At 41.5% G+C, this 23,521-nt stretch overlaps 1 protein-coding gene across 10 annotated transcripts in view; it reads right to left on the minus strand.

Annotated features, from left to right (window-relative positions):
* The window catches only part of LOC140196330 (inactive N-acetylated-alpha-linked acidic dipeptidase-like protein 2), a 993,804-nt gene that overhangs the window by 625,622 nt on the left and 344,661 nt on the right, over positions 1 to 23,521 (minus strand). The window contains exon 1 of one of the 10 annotated variants that reach the window (XM_072255338.1): positions 2,618 to 2,630. The exons of the other annotated variants lie outside the window; for them this stretch is intronic. The gene's annotated coding sequence lies outside the window, so the exon portion shown is untranslated. Of the gene's footprint in view, positions 1 to 2,617; positions 2,631 to 23,521 lie in introns of those variants that run through there. 10 annotated transcript variants of the gene reach the window in all.

Consider the following 23,521-nt stretch of genomic DNA (forward strand, 5'->3'; position numbering starts at 1 on the left):
TTGCTACACAGTAGAACAGTGCACCACCACTCCAGAGTCTGCTAAATCTTCCTGAAGGTCTTTTGCAGTCAAACAGGGGTTTTGATTTGCCTTTCTAGCAATCCTACGAGCAGTTCTCTCGAAAAGTTTTCTTGGTCTTCCAGACCTCAACTTGACCTCCACCATTCCTGTTAACTGCCATTTCTTAATTACATTACGAACTGAGGAAATGGCTACCTGAAAACACTTTGCTATCTTCTTATAGCCTTCTCCTGCTTTGTGAGCATCATTTATTTTAATTTTCAGGGTGCTAGGCAGCTGCTTAGAGGAGCCCATGGCTGCTGATTGTTGGGACAAGGTTTGAGGAGTCAGGCTATTTATAAAGCTTTGACATTTGCATCACCTGGCCTTTCCTAACGATGATAGTGAACAAGCTATAGCCCTAATAAGCAAATTAAGATCTGAGACCTTGGTAGAAGTTATCTGAGACCTCAAAACTCTTGGGGTGCTCAAACATTTGCATGGTGCTCCTTTCCTTTTTTCCTACTCTAAAATTGTACAAAACAAAAATAATACACTAATCTTGCTCAAAATGTTGAAAAGAATGTTTCATCTTTAACTTTATGACTTTTGGAGATCAGTTCATCTTCTACTCACTTAACTATTCACAGTTAAAGAAATTTTGACCAAGGGTGCCCAAACTTCTGCATGCTACTGTAGTTCCATTCATCTGCCCACACTGAAAGCAACACCGACATAAAATGGACCTTCTAAATCAAGAAAAGGTTAGTAAGATTACAAAAAATATACAATATTTATTTAGTTGAAAAGAACTGAAGAGTTTATAAATATTTGAAAAGGAACATGGATGGCATACAATACTTCTTTGAATATTAAAAACAATGACCTTTTGTACATTTTTTTTGAACCACTGGAATTTTAAAGTTAAAAACATGGCCCAATAATTGAAGTGAAACCAGTAGTAATTCAAGCTTACATTTCTTAATGAGTGCTCAATAAATACAGGCCACAACAAAAACCATACAGGCGACTCATGATCACTACACATTAGAAAACACTGTTTCAATCCAGAGAGAAATGTCAAAATAGTCAAACGAAGTAAAAGTACTGGTGACTTTAAGTAGCTTTTTGACAACATAGCAAAGAACTTAGGATATCAAAATATATGGAACATACAAGATTAAAGTATCACATATATGTCCATACACTTTGTTTCTCTTTAATTTTCATCTTTTATCTCCAGTTTCGTACTCCAATCGATATATCTGTGGCTGAGTGTTTTTATTACCAAATAAGTAGCTTTGATATTTGGAGTAACAATAAGAGTGAAATTAAATTATTTCATTGTTTTCATGTATTTAAGTGTTTTAGTTTTATAAATCTGTCAATAGTCTAAAAAATAGTAGTAATTTATATAGCTGAATGTTTGTGAATGCTCAGCAGTCTTCTGGTTCAATGGAAGGCAATAGTTTAAAGAGATGCCAAAGCTTTTCTGTGGAAAGTGCTGTACAAGTTAGGGCTAATTTCACAAAGGAGTTTTAGTGGGGGGGGGGCTTACCAGGATCTATTTGTGGCATTGGATATGAATGTCACAAGGAGCAGGAGCAGGAGCAGGAGTAGGAGTAGGCTATCCAGCCCGTCAACCCTGCTCCACCATTCAATAAGATCCTGGCTGATCTGACCATGGACTCATCTCCACCTACATGCCTTTTCCCTCATAACCCTACTATGCAAAAATCTATCCAACCTTGTTTTAAATATGTTCACTGTGGCAGCCTCCAGTGCTTCATTGGACAGAGAATTCCACACATTCACCACTTTTCCGGAAAAGCAGTTCCTCCTCAACTCCAGCCTGAATTTACTCCCCCAAATCTTGAGGTTATGTTCCCTAGTTCCACTCTCACCTACCAGTGGAAACAGCTTTCCTGCCTCTATCTTACTTATCCCTTTCAAAATGTTATACATTTCTATAAGATGATCTCTCATTCTTCTGAATTCCAGCAAATACAGTCACAGGTGACTTAATCTCTCCTCATAGTCTAACCCCCTCATCTCTGGAATCAACCTGGTGAACCTCCTCTGCACTGCCTCCGAAGTCAGTATATCCTTCCTCAAGTAAGGAGACCAGAACTGCACACAGTACTCCAGGTGCAGCCTCACCATTACTCTATACAGTTGCAGCATAACCGCCCCCCCCGCTCTTAAATTCAATCCCTCTAGCAATACTTGTTTCATTTTATAAATAGTACACACACAACAGGAATAATCCCAAATATTAAAAACATGGACACAGAAACTTCTGAAGTTCAAAATGTCTGCAAAAGTACATTCCTTTGACCAGATAGGTTAAATAAAAGAGGTTAAAATATTCTGCAGTAGTATCTGGTAAACAGAGGCACATTAAATACAAAGGGCAGAACAGTCATTTTGAGGAACTTATGAAGAATTGTAAATAACAGGGTAAACGTTCTCTAGCTCACTGGAAGATGATATTGGCGATGATGAGGCCTCAAGCAGCAGATTTTTAAAAAAATTATCTCTGATAAACAGCTAAAAAGTGTTAAGTAACATAACAGATTCTGCACATGCTGGAGATCTTGATCAGGAAGGGTCTTACCCTGAAAGGTAGTCTGTTCCTCTGTTGATGTTACCTGATCAGCTGAGTTCCTTCAGCATTCTGTTTGTGTTGCTTAAAAAAATCTGTAATGGGTTTAATTAAAATAGCTCAATGAATTTGAAGTAACAAAATTTCTGCAACAACTTCAGTCAAATTTACAAATTTACAATTGGATAAATAGTTGATAGAATACCTCAAATTTATGATACCAATAGTATTGAACAGACTTCCCAAAATGCAGAAACCTTATACAAATCTTGAAGAAATCTTGTTACTTCAAATATATTGAGATATTTTAATTAAATCTATTACATACTTTTTTTAAGAAACACATAAAATACTGAAGGAACTCAGGCAACATCAATGGAGGGAAATGAACAGTTGATGTCGAACTTGAATCAGTTAATTTGAGTCAATCTGGTTTTACTCAATTAAGATTACATTTTTATTCTGGCATTAATCACATATCCTCTGTCTTTAATACAATCTTATAATTCAACAGCCAGACAAATGACTAACGTTTCAACATTTTGTCAGTCACATTACAAATGGAAATCAAAAACCTGCCAGAAATCACTATGATTACAGATCATACTGCATTACTGATTTGTTTTAGACTCTGAACGAAAATATACCTATCCTTTATTATTGGTAATTCATACATGACAGAACAGCTTATTCTGAATTTCTATGAACACAGCAAAGCACAATGTTGTTATCCAACTTGAATGCAAAATAGACACAATGAACTCAACCGTAATGTCCTGGACACATTGAACTCTGCCCTGGAAATTTCAATGTTACTCCATTCTGAATGAACAGGCATTCCCACACTTCAAGAGAATCTAAACATCTGGACCTTTAAATTGTATACCATAAATAATTGCCTCTTTATAAATAACTATTAGGCCAGACGTTACAGTGCCTATTAAGGCATTATCTACTAGAGCTGGAAAATGCTCAATTAGAAGTATGGGAAATTCTCAAATACAAGGCACACCAAAACTGCCATCAAATTGCCCACAGCTCAGTTTTGGTGACTTAGTGATTCCAGGAGGTGAGTGTTTTTTGAGCCTTGTGCAATGGGTAAAAATAAACCTTTCAGAAAATTATTATTATTATGTTATCTACTAAAAATAAAAGATTACAGCTTTAATAATATCCCACCAGCTATACCACATATAATCTCATCAATGTAATTGCTATAATTTTTATTCTGCCAAAGATATATTAATAAGATGGTGTATTTTCATTTCCGCAGGTTTTTATCATTATAAATTCCTTTCTTTAGCAGGGGCGTGAAAAATCAGCATACATTGGTAGTTAAAATTCAATCAATGTTTTACTGAATATTTGAGGCTTTTCACCAAGTAGTAGGGTACACTGTCCGAGTAGTCGGCAGCAGAATGGGATCAAGAATTCACTTTTATTAAGTTGATGATATTAAGGATGCTGCAGTATTACATAGTATTACTATTTCTGTCTTTTTTTGAACGATCTTTAAAATGAAGTTGATGATCAGCTATACATTATCCATTTCCTTCTATTTCAGTGGCACATGCATCTTTTCTAGCAATGCAGTTGAGACTATCTCAAGAGTACATTGACTCAAGTTTCCATTGATTGAAATGGGAAAGATTCAGCTTTAAACACGAGGGAAAAAATGAACCTTTCTATATTCAAAGTCAGCACATACCTGATTATATCAACAATAATCTCACCTGATCCCTATACGGAGTTTTTCAAGTACATCACATTTCTGGAAACTTATCATATTTTCATTGTTATTACATCATTGTTTAAGTTTCCATTCCACTTCTGTGAATCTTATATTCTTAGGAGTGAAGACGGTGAATTATTAAGTACACTATTTACTGTCTTTTGTTACAATTGACTGAAGCGTGAGCTGTACATCCAAGTCAGCTAAAAAAGAATTGCTGTTTATCCTACTCAAAAGATGCTATTTCACCCAAACCAATTAAAGGGACGTGTGCCTAGCCCACTGCTCTATTCTCTCTACACCCATGACTGTGCGGCTATGCGCAGGTCAAATGCCATGGATCTATAAATTTGCTTATGTTACAACTATTGTCAGCAGAATTGCAGACGGCGAAGAGAAGGGGTCAAGGAGTCAGATATATCAACTAGTTGAGTGGTGTCACAGCAGCAACCTTGCACTCAACATCAGTAAGACCAAAGACCAAATTGTGGGCCTCAGGATAAGATGAGGGGATATACACCAGTCCTTATAGAGGGGTCAGAGTATAAAGAGTGAGCAATTTCAAGTTCCTGGGTGTCAGCATCTCTGAAGATCTATCCTGGCCCAATATATCGATGCAGCTACAAAGAAGGGACAAGACTAGTCATGAACACGAGGAAATCTGCAGATGCTGGAATTTCAAGCAACACACATAAAAGTTGCTGGTGAACGCAGCAGGCCAGGCAGCATCTCTAGGAAGAGGTACAGTTGACGTTTCGGGCTGAGACCCTTCGTCAGGACTAACTGAAAGAAGAGCTAGTAAGAGATTTGAAAGTGGGAGTGGGAGGGGGAGATCCAAAATGCTAGAAGACAGGAGGGGGAGGGATGGAGCCAAGAGCTAGACAGTTGATTAGCAAAAGGAATATGAGAGGATCATGGGACGGGAGGCCAAGGGAGAAAGAAAGGGGAGCAGGGTGAAGCTCAGAGGATGGGCAAGGCGTATAGTGAGAGGGACAGAGGGAGAAAAAGGAGAGAGAGAAAAAGAATGTGTGTATATAAATAAATAACGAATGGGGTATGAGGGGGAGGTGGGGCATTAACAGAAATTAGAGAAGTCAGTGTTCATGCCATCAGGTTGGAGGCTACCCAGACGGAATACAAGGTGTTGTTCCTCCAACCTGAGTGTGGCTTCATCTTGACAGCAAAGGAGGCTGTGGATAGACATATCAGAATGGGAATGGGACGTGGAATTAAAATGTGTGGCCACTGGGAGATCCTGCTTTGATTTCTCTAACTTCTGTTAATGCCCCTCCTCCCCCCCCCACCCGTTATTTATTCATTTTATTTATGTATATATATTATCCCCCGTACCCCATCCATTATTTATTATATATATATTCTTTTTCTCTCCTTTTTCTCCCTCTGTCCCTCTCACTACTCTCACTATACCCCTTGCCCATCCTGTGGGCCTCAAAAAGGCAGCATTCATCATTAAGGAACCCCATCATCCAGGACATGCCTTGTTCTCATTGCTACCATCAGAGTGGAGGTACAGGAGGCTGAAGGCACACACTTCAAAAATGATTCAAAAACAGCTTCTTCCCCTCTGCCATCCGATTTCTGAATGGAGCTATTCTTTGAACCCACGACCACCACCTCACAAAAAATCTTCAGATGCTGGAAATGCAAGCAACAAACATGAAATGCTGGAGGAACTCATCAGGCCAGACGGCATCTACAGAAAAGAGTAAACAGTCAACATTTCGGGGCTGAGACCTCCTTCACTACTTCATTATTTTTACTTTTGCACGACTTACTTAATTTAATGTTTTAACACTGCTTCTCCAGGAATCTCATGAAAATCGCTGCATCTCCTCCCCCAACACCATCCCTCCCCCACCCACCCACAAGTGCTTCCCTAGCAATGAGTCATGCACAGCTCAGTGTGGACTAGCTGTCTTTGAAGCCTTGTATTAGGCAAGCACTGAGAAGTGGGTACTCTGGGATGCAAACTGGTGCACAGTGAGTGTAGGCCCTTGCTGTTGCTGGTGACGACTGATTTGTGTGCTAGCACGCTATTCAAATCCTATGGCCTTTCTGAATACCTGCTGAAGGATGGGCTAAAAGCTGCTGTCCCTTTCTCTGCTTAGCTGTATGACTTCCTCAGCCCAAAGATTCCTCTGGTAACTATAGCCCAAAGCCATTACTTTTGACCCTCTACACATCACAATTCACAATATACAAAATTGTTGTCACATCTTTCAAGCGGCAATACCATCAGTTTAAATAAACCCATTCATGTTAAAATCAACTAACAAAAATATGCTAAGATGTTCATTGTGTCATCTGTGGCAAGACTGGAGCCCTGCAGAGATCCATTTGTCAAAAGCAGGCTTGGCTGTAAACATCTCATTAACAAGGAAGGAAACAAAAGCCTCCAGGGCAGATTAATTATCTCGCAGTCAAAAACAGAAAGGAAATCCGCCTGCCAGTTTGAAACCAGTTGAGTGACAAAACCAACATACTCAGGTGTCCCAAGGGTCTCCCGTTACAGTGCTGTCAAATATTTGATGATGGTTACATATATAAATAAAGCTCCTAAATTATATTCCATGTCAATTTTTTTGTTATTACATGAATTGCAAATTTCTATTTGACATTCAAGGTTTGACTAATTAATTGCTAGATTTTGTTTTGAAGATTTGAAACTAATGAACAGATGGAAAAAACAATCCATCATAAATACAAAATACGTGGAAGGTTCTTTGGTGCTTACATGGGCAAAAATAGTCAGAGCATAAGTTCAGAAAAAATGCATTTGACAACTAGATTAATAATTATTTTTATGGCCTTGATGTGAGGATTATTTAAGAATTTTGCTAGTCTTTGGCCACATCTACAGTTTGTAGGTTAGCTAAATGCCATTTTTAGCATTCCCAATTTGTCTTGATCTTTGCTTACAAGTATCTTCAGTCAGGAGAGAGTGAGCAAGTTCTCATGAGCTGAGAGTTTTCACTTTAATGACTCAGTCAAGAGCTAATACATCAATGGAGACTGGTATTCCCAAAAGGCATGGCTTACTAGCTGAAAATTGTGGCCCAGACCAGAAGCTTTGCTGGAAACCGTATATTTTCAAAATATAATTTTAGATAGGCATGAATGTGAAGAAAATGGAAGGATATTGTGTCAGCAAAAGAGATTAGTTTAGTTAGCCATTTGATTACTACCTTATTGGTTTGGCACAACATTGTAGATTGTTGGGCCTATTCCCGTGCTGAACTGTTCTATGGAAGTTCTAATTGACAAGACCCCTTCTGTTGCAGGCCAACAGTGGATCCAGGAGTGAATCGACCTGTGCATCGTAGATTATCATTAAAGTTCAGCAACAGATGAGTACAAGCATGGGTGGGTAAGGGTGAGTGGAGGGTGGGGGGGAATGAAAGAGTGGTGAATTTACAGACATGAACCACGGTGCTGCCTCCTGCTACACAGAGTCATAGAGATATAGAGCAATATAGATACAAACTCTCTAACCTGATGAGACCATGCTGACCATGGTGTCCACCCAGCTAGACCCAATTTACTGTGTTCCAAGTCAAACCCCTCCATGCATATACTTCAGATGATATCCTACATATTCCACGTTAATTTGACATGCAGTCACCAATCTCATGATCTCTAATAGGTTATCACTAGAGGTCATTTCTGGACACAATAAAATGCACATAGTAGTCTGAGTCAAACAGCGCATCAAAATTGACTATACCCACTTGCTATTCTATTTTAAGATTTATTTTAGAACCAAGGGAATGTTTTAAGGCAATTCAATTTACTGGTTATATTTGGGAAATTATATTCAACAATAGAACAATTTGAAAACAAAATATGAAATAACTTATAATTAATTTTAAAATTACACTGAAAATGCTCCATATACAAAGATAATAATTGTTTCTAAGACATGAGATGAGTAAAATTTCCTCTCAAAATACTTTCCCAAGTTTAATAAATAAACTAATATCCTTAAACAGGCACAATAGGGTCTTTAAAAATGCCTTTGTAAATTCCAGATTACTGAGAGAGTTTAAGAAAGAGATTTGTGAGAGTCGATGCAAAATGAGCATGAAACAATTGATTTTAAACAGGGTAATCTGTGTCAACATTCAAAGAGAATGGAAAAGAAGACATATGTTACTGCAGTTCCATTCTTCATTCATCCAATCCACATAACCTAATGAAACAGACAAACATTAACCATGCATATCTTCTGCAAAATAACAATCCAGTTAACAGCAGTCAGCATTAATTCTTAAGATCCTGCTTGATTAATTGCCTCAAAATACCTTGTTTTTAAGAAAAAACAATGCAGAGTGATCTATGGTAAAGATCATTATGCACTTTGTTCTTTTCAAGATTGCTTATAGTCATTCTTCAGTACACAAGTGTAAAGGAGTATAATTTGATTGTTACTGTGAAAACAACACAATAAACATAAAGAGCACAATAAAACACACACACACACAGACTTATAGTAGTACATAAAGTTACAGTAGGTACAAGAGTATCTGTACATAAGGTGACTGACAGGAAATGATAAAGAAGTATCGCTGGTGGGGGGGAGGAGTGTTGTTGGTGGGGTAGGTTAACGGGTCGAATGTTGATCAGCCTGGTGGTTTGGGGGAAGTAACTGTTCATTTTGAGTCTGCTGGTCCTGGAGTGCATGCTTCAAGGCTTCTTCCCTTATGGGAGTAACGCAAACAGACCTTGAGCAGGGTGGGTAAGATCCTTCATGACATTGTTGGTCTTATTCTGGCATCTCTCTGTATATATGTCCTTTATGGCAGGTTGGCCAGTGCCAGTGATGTGTTGGGCTGGTCTAACAACCCATTGTAGAGCCTCCAGTCCATTGCAATGCAGCTTTCATACACAAAATGATGTGGCATCTTAGGATGCTCTCAACTGCGCATCTGTAGAACGCATGTACATAGTCTAGCTCTCTTCAGCCTCCTCAGAAAGTAGAGGCGTTGGTGAGATTGCTTGACTGTGGAGGATGTGGACAGGGACCATGAGAAATTGTGCGAGATATGCACTCCCAGGAATTTGCAACTGCTCACAGTTTTCACTGCTGTGCCGCTGATATGAAGAGGGTGTGAGTGGTACGAGTTTACCTGAATTAATAACCATCTCCTTTGTCTTGTTGACAAAATTTGAAGATAGAAGGAAGAGGTTATTTACCTGCAATCAGGACTCGGAGGTCTTCCCCTCCTTTCCGCAAGCTGTTTCATCGCTGTTGGTGATGAACCCCACCCACTGCAGTGTTTAAAGGGCTGATTTTAAAGTTTCACTTGGAAGTTATTAACTGAAGTCAAGCAATTGTGAAAATTCAGGCAAGTTTAATGAATTAACAAACTGGCTTAAAGGGAGAGCACAGTGGAACTTTAGGAAGTAGGGGAATGGCACATTTTTGCAAGTTATTATGTAAAAGCGTAAAATAAGACAGTAGTTTTGCCTCGCAGAAGTTTGACAACCTGTGTTGTTAAGCTTGGCAGCACAAATAAGCAATAAACAGCCCACTGCAGTGTTTTCTTAAAGATAACCTCTTTTCAGTGGAGGCCACAAGGTCACATGAAGCAAAAAAGATGAAGATACATGTTGACAAACTTTTGAGGATCTCAGGTGCACAATGTCTTCTCAGAGCACTCAAGATTTGAACCCGATTCCTAGGTAGAAGAATGTAATGGAAGAGATAATGGGTTTCTCTAGAGATAAACAACCTGTATAGGGAGAATAAAGAAGCCATATGCATTTCTGACCTGAGAATAGACTTGTATGAGTGATTCTTTTGCTCCACAAGAGGAGGAACAGGGAATTAGGAAACAGCTGCGAGATCAAATGGCTTACAACTCCTTTTAATTCATATCAAAACAAAGAAACACAATGCAGAGGAAGAAGTTAGGAAAATGGCATCAGAAGTTTTAGTAAACCCAGGCAAATCCTTCCAGATAGTCCACAAGACAGCTTATTCATCCTTCCTCATGTCTTTCTTTTCAAGGTGGTGAGAATTCTGTCAGAGTACGTGATCTGCAGTTCTCCTCAACAGCGAGCAGGAGTTCACACCGACCGCACTGCCTGACGTTTTGATATCTCCAGGAGTGGCCTGGGAGACATGTGCCTTTTGGTGGGGAGGGCTGCGGCCACATGCACAACTCATTCTTTGTGAGTTTTGCCGATTGAGCATCATCTTGATGCATCCAGAAACATCCAGACAGCAGGCGGTATGCACTGCTGTTGGAAGAAGGCCCCTGTGCTGGAGTGGTACCTCTCACTCAATGGAGGGTGAGAGCCTATCGGTCCCCTGGTTGAGGGGTATGGAGAAGCGACACAGAAGATTGTAACATCGGAACAGCATGTTGCTGTCTCCCACTCTCACTGTTGCAGGAGCAATCTCTCTCTTCGTCACTGGTGAGAGAAAACGTGTCTAAGATACCAAAGTGCTGGGTTATGGACTGTAGTTTTATGGAGTCCAGATCAAGCTCTCTTTGGGGGCTTTCACTATTGCTTACATGGTGGAGAGGTGGTGCTTCCCCTGGTGCAAGTGGGGGGGAAGGGGAGGGGGAGGCTCAATGCTTTTGCTTGTGCGTGACAGGGGTCTTTGGGGTGCTGAAGTTACTATCAGTCATTCTTTGGGGTTTCTTGTTTCATGGATATCTCTGTGAAGAGTAAGAATTTCAGGTTGTGATGTTTACTGATATTAACTTGAACCATTTGAAGAAAAACTACCGTGTTAAGGAATTGAAGCTGGAACTGGATAAACTCCAGATCATTAGGGAGGCTGAGGGGTTGTGTGACAGGACATACAGGGAGGTAGTTATAAACAAAGGTGCAAGACACAGATGGCCATCAGGAGACGGAAAGGGGATAGTCAGCCAGTGCAGAGTACCCTTGTTGTCATTCCTATCAACAAGTACTTTGGATACTGTTGAGGGAGGGGAAGATGATCTAGCAGAGGAAGCCACAGCTGTCAGATCTCTGGCATGAGTTTGGCTCTGAGGCTCAAAAAGAAAGGGGGAGAAGAGGCAAGCTGTAGCAATAGGGGATTCATCGGTTAGGGGAGAAGATTCTATGGACGAAAACAAGATTCCTGGATAGTATGTTGTCTCCTGGTTGCCAGGATCAGCAACATCTCAGATCGAGTCCACGGCATTCTTAATTGGGAGGGTGAGCAGTCAGAGGTCCACATCAGTACCAATGATATGGGTAGGAAGGGGGACGAGGTCGTGCAAAGTGAGTTCATGAAGTTAGGTACTAAGTTAAAGGACAGGACCATACCAGGGTAGATAGTGCAGTGATTGCGGGGAAAGATGTAAAACCCACATACAAAGTCAGGAATCAAAATGCTGAGAATGCTAGGACAAAAGTTCTGAGCTGTGTACTTTTCAATGCAAGTATTGTAGGAAAGGCGGATGAGTTTAAGGCACAGATCAGCACAAGGAATTACAGCATTGTAGATGTTAGTGAGGCTTGGCTGCAGGAGGAGCAGGAGTGGCAGATCAATGTTCCAAGGTTCTGCTGTTTTAGATGTGATAGAGTGGGAGGGATTATGGGAGTGCGGGGGCAGTACCATTACTAGTCTGGGAAAATGTCAAGGCAGTGCTCAGACATGATAGACTCGAAAGCTCATCTAGTGAGACTATATGGATGGAATTAAGGAATAAGAAAAGGATGACTACATTAAAAGGATTATATTACAGTCAAGCAACACACATCAAAGTTGCTGGTGAACGCAGCAGGCCAAGCAGCATCTCTAGGAAGAGGTACAGTCAACATTTCAGGCCGAGACCCTTCGTCAGGACTAACTGAAAGAAGAGCTAGTAAGAGATTTTAAAGTGGGAGGGGGAGGGGGAGATCCAAAATGATAAGAGAAGACAGGAGGGGGAGGGATGGAGCCAAGAACTGGACAGTTGATTGGCAAAAGGGATATGAGAGGATCATGGGGCAGGAGGCCTAGGGAGAAAGAAAAGGGGGAGGGGGGGAAACCCAGAGGATGGGCAAGGGGTATAGTGAGAGGGACAGAGGGAGAAAAAGAATGTGTGTATATAAATAAATAACGGATGGGGTACGAGGGGGAGGTGGGGCATTAGCAGAAATTTGAAAAGTCAGTGTTCATGCCATCAGGTTGGAGGCTACCCAGATGGAACATAAGGCGTTGTTCCTCCAACCTGAGTGTGGCTTCAGCTTTACAGTAGAGGAGGCCGTGGATAGACATATCAGAATGGGAATGGGATGTGGAATTAAAATGTGCATGAACATTGACTTCTTAAACTTCCACTAATGCCCCACCTCCCCCTCGTACCCTATCCGTTATTTATTTATATACACACACTCTTTCTCTCTCTCTCCTTTTTCTCCCCCTGTCCCTCTGACTATACCCCTTGCCCATCCTCTGAGGTTTTTCCCCTTCCCCCTTTTCTTTCTCCCTAGGCCTCCTGTCCCATGATCCTCTCATATCCCTTTTGCCAATCAACTGTCCAGCTCTTGGCTCCATCCCTCCCCCTCCCGTCTTCTCCTATCATTTTGGATCTCCCCTTCCCCCTCCCACTTTCAAATCTCTTACTAGCTCTTCTTTCAGTTAGTCCTGACGAAGGGTCTCGGCCCGTTCACCAGCAACTTTGATGTGTGTTGCTTGAAATTCCAGCACCTGCAGATTTCCTTGTGTTTGCGTTACGTGACAAGAATACACATAGATTAAGATGTAGCTGTCCTGTGCTGGCACCAGTGGGACCAGTAGTTGGTCTGCCACCTGTCTTCAGGAGAGAGAGAGATAAGGAAAACAATAGAGCAGCATTTGGAGATGTGTAATGAAGGGACAGGAGAGAGAGTAACGGAAAGAGAGCTGTCAAGAGCGGCTCCCCCTTTGAACCCTGAACTGTTTGAAGTGATGGACAGGCGATACCCCAGCAGGGGGATAAGAAGGGACAGGTTGGCTAAGGCAACACACGACACCCAAGGTAACGAGACCCTGGAAGCGGTGCGTCTCTCACAAGTCGGTGGGAAGTTTTGGAAGGCCGTTGCGGGACCAGGCCATAGACGCACAGGGTGGAAAGGCACGATCGGCGGGAACCTGGTGTGTGTCCACCCTTGCCTGGGTGCCAGGTTCACCGCAGAGAAACGATCGTATCTGGAAACGGAGGGGTCACGGTTGGTGACCTCAGATGACATCACAAAGGGCTCGCCCGAAAGCTGACTGCGAAGGTCTGTGTGTGGAAGCCGTTTTGAATATTCATTCGTTTTGCTCTCTCTCTCCTTCCCCCCACTGTCTGCGAACTGAACTGAACTAAATTGAACTGAACTTTGCGTCACTTTGAAACTGGTCATTTACCCCTAGACAACGATAGAGCTTGATTGATCCTGTTATGTTAATTCTGTGTACATGTGTGTTTATCATTGCTGAACTGTTGCATTTATTATCCTTTTGAGTAGAGTACTGTGTTGCTTGTTTCTTTAATAAAACTTTCTTAGTTCTAGTAATCCAGACTCCAACTGAGTGATCCATTTCTGCTGGTTTGGCAACCCAGTTACGGGGTACGTAACAGTTATTATATTATAGTCCATGGGATATAAAGGAGCAAATTTGTAGAGAGATCGCAGACTGTTGCAAGAAACATGGGGTGTGATAGTAATTGATTTTAACTTTCCACATATTGACTGGGATTCCCATATTGTAAAAAGCTGGACAGGGAAGAATTTAGCGTCACAGAACACTACAGCATGCTGCCACCCACACTGGACCCCCTATGATTTGCCTACCAACACGACAGATGCTGCAACAGCCACAGCTCTACACACAGTCCTTACACATTTGAAGAAAAAGGATGCTTGTGTGAGAAGGCTGTTCTTGGACTACAGTTTAGCATTCAACACCATAACTCCCCCCAGACCCGACAAGAAGCTTAGAGACCTCAGCCTTCATCCTGCCTCGTGTAGCTGGATCCTGGACTTCCTGTCAGATCGCCAGCAGGTGGTAAGAGTGGGCTCCCTCACCACTGTCCCCGACCCTCAACACAGGTGCCCCTCAGGGCTGCGTCCTAAGACCCCTCCTTTACACTCTGTATGCCCATGACTGTGTTGCCACCCACAGCTCCAATCTGCTAATTAAATTTGCTGATGACACTACATTGATTGGTCTAATCTCAAATAATAACGAGGCAGCTGTTGTAGTGTGGATGAAAGCACCAGAGAGACAGAGTCACTGGTAGATACAAAGCAGCTTCTTTATTCCACACAACAAGGTACAGCAGGCATTATACGGACGGAGGCGCTTTCCGCAGAAAGGTCTGCTAGCTCAATGTGGGCTCGATATTTATATGCTAAACACAAAGGCCATCGCTACTTAAAAAGTTTTAGACAATGCTTCCTTTTGAAGCTACATACAAACATCACACACACACATCAAAGTTGCTGGTCAATGCAGCAGGCCAGGCAGCATCTCTAGGAAGAGGTGCAGTCGACGTTTCAGGCTGAGACCCTTCGTCAGGACTAACTGAAGGAAGAGTGAGTAAGGGATTTGAAAGTGGGAGGGGGAGGGGGAGGGGGAGGGGGAGATCCAAAATGATAGGAGAAGACAGGAGGGGGAGGGATGGAGCCAAGAGCTGGACAGGTGATTGGCAAAGGGGATATGAGAGGATCATGGGACAGGAGGTCCAGGGAGAAAGAAAAGGGGGAGGGGGGAAATTCCCAGAGGATGGGCAAGGGGTATAGTCAGAGGGACAGGGGGAGAAAAAGGAGAGAGAGAGAGAAAGAGTGTGTGTGTGTATATAAATAAATAACAGATGGGGTACGAGGGGGAGGTGGGTTCACCAGCAACTTTGATGTGTGTGGCTTGAATTTCCAGCATCTGCAGAATTCCTCGTGTTTACAAACACCACACCTTCGGATTTCGTCCTTTCCTTCCGGCGCCAACATGTCTGGGTTGGTATCCACAGCCTTCAGTTCAATCCACAATACATCTATATGGCATTTTATGTGCCAGCATAGAAGACAATTAATATTTATAATGTATAGATAACACTGTCTTTGGAACTACAGCACTGGTCAAACTATGGTGCCAGAAGCATCTGGTATTCACACCTTTTTAGGAAGCGCATTGTCAAATAGAAGTCTGGTGGCCAAAGTCATTTAAGTGTAAACGAATCATCTACCCCAAAAAAAGCTCACTCTAAAATACTCATCACCCCTGACACAGTGGTGTCAAGAAAACAATCTCTCCCTCAATGTTGCAAAAACAAAGGATCTGGTTGTGGAATATCACCGAGGATCTCATGCGGTCTGTACAAACTGGCTGTGTGGTGCAAAAATGCACAACAGCAACTCTTCTCGTCAGATGGTTGAAGAAGTTTGGTATGGGCCCCTAAATCCTAAGAACTTTCTATAGGGGCACAATTGAGAGCATCCTGACTGGCTGCATCACTGCCTGGTATGGGAACTGTACTTCCCTCAATCGCAGGACTCTGCTGAGAGTGGTACGGACAACCCAGCACATTTGTAGATGTGAACTTCCACTATCCAGGTCATTTACAAAGACAGATGTGTAAAAAGGGCCCGAAGAATCATTGGGGACCTGAGTCACCCCTACCACAATCTATTCCAGCTGCTACCATCCAGGAAACGGTACTGCAGCATAAAAGCCAGGACCAGCTCTGGGACAGCTTCTTCCACCAGGCCATCAGACTGATTAATTCACGCTGATACAACTGTATTTCTATGTTATCTTGACTGTCCAGTTATACATACTATTTATAACAAATTACTATAAATTGCACATTGCCCATTTAGGCGGAGGTGTAACGTAAAGATTTTTACTCCTCATGTATATGAAGGATGTAAGTAATAAAGTAAAGTCAATTCAATTCAATACAGCACAGAAACAGGCCCTTCAGCCCATTGCATCTGTGCCTAACCATTAATCTGCCAAGTTGCATCCACCACTTATACTGAGCTTGTTCCGCAATCACCACCCTCTGAGTGAAGAATTTCTCCCTCTTGTTCCCCTTAAATATTTTAACTTTCGCTTTTACCCATGACCTCCAGTTGTAGTCTCACCCAAACTCTGTGGAAAAGGCCTGCTTTCATTTACCCTATCTATACCCTTATAATTTCATTCACCTCTATCAAATCTCCCCTCAATCTTCCAGGCTAACTTATTCAGCCTTTCCCTATAACTCAGGTCCTCAAGTCCTGACAACATCCTTGTCAATTTTCTCTGCACTCCTTCAATCTTATTGACATCTTCCCTGCAGATAGGTCACTAAAACGCATAATACTCCAAATTAGGCCTCACCAATATCTTATACATGTTGACCATCCTTAATCATTCCCTATCTATCCAAATACTTATATATCTGGTTCCTCAGAAAGTCTTCCGGTAACTTTCCCACTACTGATGTCAGTCTCACAAGCCTGTAATTTCCTGGCTTATACTTTGAGCCTTTCTTAAACAACGTAACAACATTAGCTATCCTCCAATCCTCCAGCACCTCATCATGACTAAGGATGTTTTAAATATCTCTGTTACAGCCCCTGACATTTCTGCACCAGCCTCCCACATGGTCTGAGAGTACACCTTGTCGGGTCCTGTGGATTTATCCACCTTCGTTTGCCTCAAGGCAGCAAACACTTCCACCTCTGTAATCTGTACAGGGTCTGTGACTTCACTGCTGCATTTCTTCACACCTAGCTTCCCAAGTAATTACAGATTCAAAAAACCTATTTAAGATCATCCCCATCTCTTTCAACTCCATGCGTGGATGACCACTCTGATCTTCCAGAGAACTAATTTAGTTTCTTGCTATCCTTTTGCTCTAAAGACATCTGAAGAAGCCCTTAGAATTCTCCTTCAGCTTGTCTGCTAGAGCAACCTCATGTCAATTTTGATTTGACAGACAAAGGCGTAAGCCTATTTTCTAAATGGGGAGAAAATTCAAAAATCAGTCGTGCAATGGGAGTTGGGAGTCCTTGTGCAGAATTCCCTAAAGGTTAAGTTGCAAGCTGACTAAGGAACACAAATGAAATGTTAGCATTCATTTTGAGAGGACTGGAATATAAGATCAACGGTGTAATGCTGAGGCTTTATAAGGCATTGGTCAGACTGCACTGGAGTATTGTGAGCAGTTTTAGGCCCCTTATCTAAGAAAAGATGTGCTGGCCTCAGAATAATGAGGAGGTTCACGACAATAGTTGCAGGAATGAAAGGTTAATGCATGAGGTGTGTTTCATGGTTGGGCCTGTACTCACTGGAGTTTAGAAGAATGGGGAGATCTCAGTGAAACCTATCGGATATTGAAAGGCCTAGAAAGAGTGGATGTGGAGAGGATGTTTCTTATAGTGGGTAAGTCTAGGATCAGAGCGCACAGCCTCAAAATACAGGGTAGTGAATCTGTGGAATTCTTGCCAAAAACTGCTGTGAAGACCAAGATATTGAGAATATTTAAAGCAGAGGTTGATAGGTTCTTGATTAGACAGGGCGTCAAAGGTTATGAACAGAAGGCAGGACAAGGGGATTGAGAGGGATAATAAATCAGCCATGATGGAATGGCAGAACAAACTCAATGGGCTGAATGGCCTAATTCTGCTCCTATATCTTATGTTTGGTTCTTCTGCAGATTTACTCATCAACCCAGCTATCTTTTCCACTAAACCCTGTTCCCGTATTTTTCATTGGACTTGATGTATCAAGCCAGTAACTCCAAGGAGCTTATTTCCAGTTTCACCCTGGCTTTTCCATCAGGGTTTTTTTAAAGTTGTTTTTAAAGCTCTTAATGGTCTGGGAGCAGAGTATATCACAGAATCACTTTGGTTTTATAATCCTGCTCAAGTTCTCTAGTCTTCTTAGGAAGGTCTTTAAATTTAAACAATCTCCCTTGAAAGATAATTGGCAGGTCAGATTTTTGAACTACACTCTTAAACTGTGGGATTCAATATCTGAAACTGTAAGGGATGGAGACTCAGTTAACACTTTTAAATGCTAGCTGAAAACCTATTTATTGAAAAACTATTTATTTAAAATTGCTTTTAACTAATATTTTTAAATTTGATTTTCATGTTTTAATTTTATCCTATTGTAAAGCACTTTGAAGTAAATCGTCTGTATGAAATGTGCTCCATAAATATTGTTACTATCATCATTTATTCATCTGCCCACTCACATATTTCAGTCACCATATTCTTGCCCCTGGTTTGGTTTTATCTGCAAAGTTAATAGAGTCATAGTACACTACAGCAAACAAAGAGGCCCTGCCTATCTAGTCTGAGCCACACCATGAATCTGACATCCCATCCAGCTGTACCTGGACATTGCCCTCCATACCTCTCCCAGCCAAGACCCCACCCAAATTTCTCCTAAATGTTGAATTGACCCCACATCCACCACTTGCATTGGCAGCTCGTTCCACACTCTCACCACCTTGAGTGAAGAAGTACCCCAATATGTTCACCTTAAACTTTTCACCTTTCACCCTTAATACATGACCTAGCCTCACCAAACCTCAGTCAAAAAGCCTGCTTGCATTTATCCTATCTACACATGATATTGTATACCTTCATCCAATCTCCCCTCTTCTACACTCCAGGAAATAAAGTCCTAACCTATTCAACCTTTCCTCATAACTCAGATCCTCAAGTCCTGGCAACATTCTTGTAAATGTTCTCTGTACTCTTTCAATCCTATTGACAGCTTTTCTGTAGGAGGATAACCAAAACTGAACATAATACACCAAATTAGGCCTCACCAAAGTCTTATACAGCTTCAACATAACATTCCATCTCCTGCACTCAATACTTTTATTTATGAAGGCCAATCTGCCAAAAGCTTTCTTTCCAGCCCTATCTACAGCACCTGTGTCAACACTTTCAATGAATTATGGATCAGTATTCCCAGATACCTCTTCAGTGCACTACCACTCACCATGTAAGACCTACTCTGATTTGTCCTCCCAAGGTGCTACACCTCACACTTGTCTGCAATAAATTCCATCTGCCATCTTTCAGTCAGTTTTTCCCAATGATCCCGATTCCACTGCAAGCCTTGATAGTCTTCCTTGCTGTCTACACCACCCTCCGCCCCCGTCACCTGCAATTTTGCTGATCCAGCTTACCACATTAACATCCAGATCATTGATATTGATGACAAACAACAGACCCAGCACCGATCCCTGTGGCACACAACAATAAACATGAACATAAAAGAAAAAGAGATGTTAGTTTAAATAAAGAGGTTTTCAGCTCGTATTCAAAAGTGTTAACTGAGTCTGCATCCCTTACAGTTTCAGGTATTGAATTCCAAAGCTTAGGAGAGTAGTTCAAAAAAGCTGACCTGTCTATTATCTTTCAAGGGAGATTATTTAAATTTTAAAAATCTGCAGAAGAAGACTGGTGAGTACCAGCAGGATTATAAAATGAAATCAATTCTGTAATGCCTTCTGCCCCCAGACTATTCAGAGCTTTAAGAACAAGTAAGAAAACTTGATAATGGAAAAGATCAGGATGAAGCTAGGAAAAAAACTCCTTGGAGATTACCGGCTTGACACATATCCAATGAATGAAAATATGGGATGGAAGAATTAGGGAACAGGGCTTGGATAATGACGGATGAGAAAATCTGCAAAAGGACTGGATTTAAGACATGGGAGCAGAATTAGGGCATCCAGCCCATCGAGTTTGATCAGCCATTCCATGATGGCTGATTTATTATTCCATTCTTCTAAGGTCCAGTGAGTACAGGCCCAGAGCTCCTCATTAGTTAACCCTTCATTACTGGAATCATTCTTGTGAACCTCCTGCGGACCCTCTCCAATGCCAGCACACTCCTTTTAGATAACGGGCCCAAAACTGCTCACAATACTCCAAGTGTGGTCTGACCAATGCCTTATAAAGCTTCAGCATAACATCCTTGCTTCTGTGTTCTAGTCCTCTCAAACTGAATGCTAACATTACACCTGCCTTCTTTACTGTCAGTTCAACCTGCAGGTTAACCTTTAGGGAGTCCTGCACCAGGACTCCCAAGTCCCTTTGCACCTCTGATTTTTGAATTTTCTCCCTATGTAAATAATTGTCTATACCTTTATTCCTTCTACCAAAGTGCAAGATTATGCACTTCCCTACACTGTATCCTATCTCCTACTTCTTTGTACATTCTCCCAATCCGTCTTAGTCCTTCTCTAAACTCCCTGCTTCCTCAACACTATCAGTCCCTCTACCTACCTTCACATTGTCTGCAAACTTAATCACGTTTGGTGAAGGTACAGAAGAGTTTCACCAAGATATTACCAGGATTACAGAACATTAGTTATAAGGAGATAAAATGCGGTTTGACAAACTTGGGTTTTTCTTTTTCTGGAGATTTGGAGGCTGAAGGATAACATGATGGAAGTATATAAAATAAGAGGCAACTAGAGAAGATTGTCAGCATTTTTGTTAAATACTAAATGGCATAGCTTAACGCAGAAAACTATATTTGTTTCCTACTTGTTGACTACAGATATGTCTTAATTCTAGCAAACTCATCTCCAAATGAAGGACTCAACACCTCCCTTTGCAACTGCTCCTTGACCTCTTCACCAATAAACTACAATCAGAAAGGATGGACAGCAATACATCCACCAGTTATCCTCAGTGCCGGTACTGCTCAACGCTATTCACTCTGAATCCAACTTTACTCTGTATACATTCAAGTCTGTGTGGCCAGGTTCTACTCTAGCTCCATCTACAAGTTCATCAATGACACACTGGTGCGATGGCTCTCAAACAACAACGGAACAGAGTACAGGAAGAAGATAGAGGGCCAAGTGGCATCGTGTCGATGTCAGCAAAACAGAAAAGCTGATCATCGACTTCAGGAAGAGGGGTGCAACACACGTGATTGTAACGTGTCAATGGTGTTAAGGTAAAGAAGGTTGAGAGTTCAAATTCCTAGGTGTAAATATCACCAATAGCTCAACCTGATCGAACCACATAAATTCTCCGGCCAAGAAAACACCAGTGCCTCTACTTCCTTAGGAGACTAAGGAAATTTGATAAGACTCTATTGAAACTCACCATTTTTTTATTGATGCACCATAGAGAGCATCCTGTCTGGATGTACCACAGCTTGGTATGGCAAATTTGTAGAGAGTTGTTGACACAGGAGCCTCCCCTCTACACTTCCCACGGCTTTGGGAAAGCAGCCAACACAGTGAAGGTCCCTTACACCATGCACATTCTCTTTTCTTCACCATGCACATTGGGGAGAAGATATAAAAAGCTTCAAAACAGGCATCACCAAGTTCAACAACAGCCTCTACCCAGAGGTTATAAGACTTCTCATTAGATCTCTTGCAACTTTCAATTCCTAAGTATCAACATCTAGTAGGTTCTATCCTGGGCCTGCATGTAGATGCAACAGTGAAGAATGTGTCCCAGCATCTCCACTTTCTTAGACCTCATGGCACTGAAGACTGACATATCTACATAACACTGGAAAAGATTTTGACTTATTGCACCACAGCCTGATATGAAAATAGCAATGCACAGGAACTCAAGAGACTACAGAGAGCGTGGACTCAGCTAGTGCCAAACTAATACAGCTCGCCCCACCATCAAATGCACCTACAAGAGGAAATGTCTCAGGAAGGTGACATCCATCATTGAAGATCCCCAACATCTGGTCCATGTCATCCCTGTGATGCTCTCAGGCAGGGGACATACACTCAGTGGCACTTTATTGGGTACTTACTAAAGTTGGTGTTTTCATCAACAGAACTACCGCTTGGTGTTTCTTGCACCATTCTCTGTAAACTAAAACGACTGTTGTGCATGAAAATCCCTGGAGACCAGCAGTTTCCGAGATACTCAAACCACCCCCGTCTGACACCAACAAACATTCCACAGTCAGAATCACTTGGATCACATTTCTTCCCCATTCTGATGATTGGTCTGAACAACAACCTCCTGACTATGCCTGTATGCTTTTATGCATTGCATTGCTGCCCCATGATTGGCGGATTAGATGTTTGCATTAACAAGCAGATGTATGAGTGTATCTAATGCAGTGGCCACTGAATGCAAGAGCTAGAAATCCCATACCTCAAGACTCAACAACAGCTTCTTTTCTGCTGCCATCATGTTCTTGAATTTCCCTGAAAACCCCTAACACTATCTCAGACTATAATAAACACAAGAGATTCTATAGATATTGGAAATCCAGAGCAACTCACACAAAATGCTGTAAGAACTCAGCAGGACAGATAGTATTTACGGAAATGAATAGACAGTCAACGTTTCAGGCTGAGACCCTTCATCAGGACAGGAAGGAAAGAGGAGAGGCACAGTCCATGGTGAAGCATGGTGGTGGCTGCTTCATGCTCTGGGGATGTTTCACTGCAGAAGGCCCTGGAAGGCTTGTGAAGGTAGAGGGTAAAATAAATGCAGCAAAATACAGGAAACATTCCAGTCCAGATGTGCAAAATTGATAGAGACCTGAACACACAGAATCAAGGTTGTAATTGCTGCCAAAGGTGCATATACTAAATACTGACTTGGAGGGGTGAATACTTATACAATCAATTATTTTGTGTTTTATATTTATAATTAATTTAGATCACTTGTAGAGATCGGTTTTCACTTTGATACAAGAATCTTTTTCTATTGATCAGTGTCAAAAAAGCCAAATTAAATCCACTGTGATTCAATGTTGCACAACAATAAAACATGAACACTTCCAAAAGGGGGGGGGGTGAACACTTTTTATGGGCACTGTACTTCTGTTTTGAAATTATCTCTACGGATGGCATGCAAAACAAAATTTTTCACTGTATCTGAAAATATATGTGACAATTATAATAGAGGGGTTCAGGCCCTTTGAGCTGGGAGAATGTACCTCATGTGAAAACATAGTGTTTTTTTTTTACAGACATTTAGACAGTCATATGACCAGACAAGAAATGGAGTGATTACAGACAAAGTGCAAATGGAATTAGTTTAAATGCACATCATTCTCAAGCACAGACATCATGGGCCGAAAAGCCTACTTTCACCCTCTACTGTTCTATGTAACAAATAAGAGATCATTTTGGGTCTTTGACTAGGAGATTATTTGTAAAATTAAGAACGATTAATTGCTTGAATAGAACTTGCAGTTAGAAGTTCTAATGAAAGCCCGGCAAAACACCTTTACG

This window comes from Mobula birostris, chromosome 4 (assembly GCF_030028105.1).
Source record: "Mobula birostris isolate sMobBir1 chromosome 4, sMobBir1.hap1, whole genome shotgun sequence".
NCBI classification, from domain to species: Eukaryota; Metazoa; Chordata; class Chondrichthyes; order Myliobatiformes; family Myliobatidae; genus Mobula; species Mobula birostris.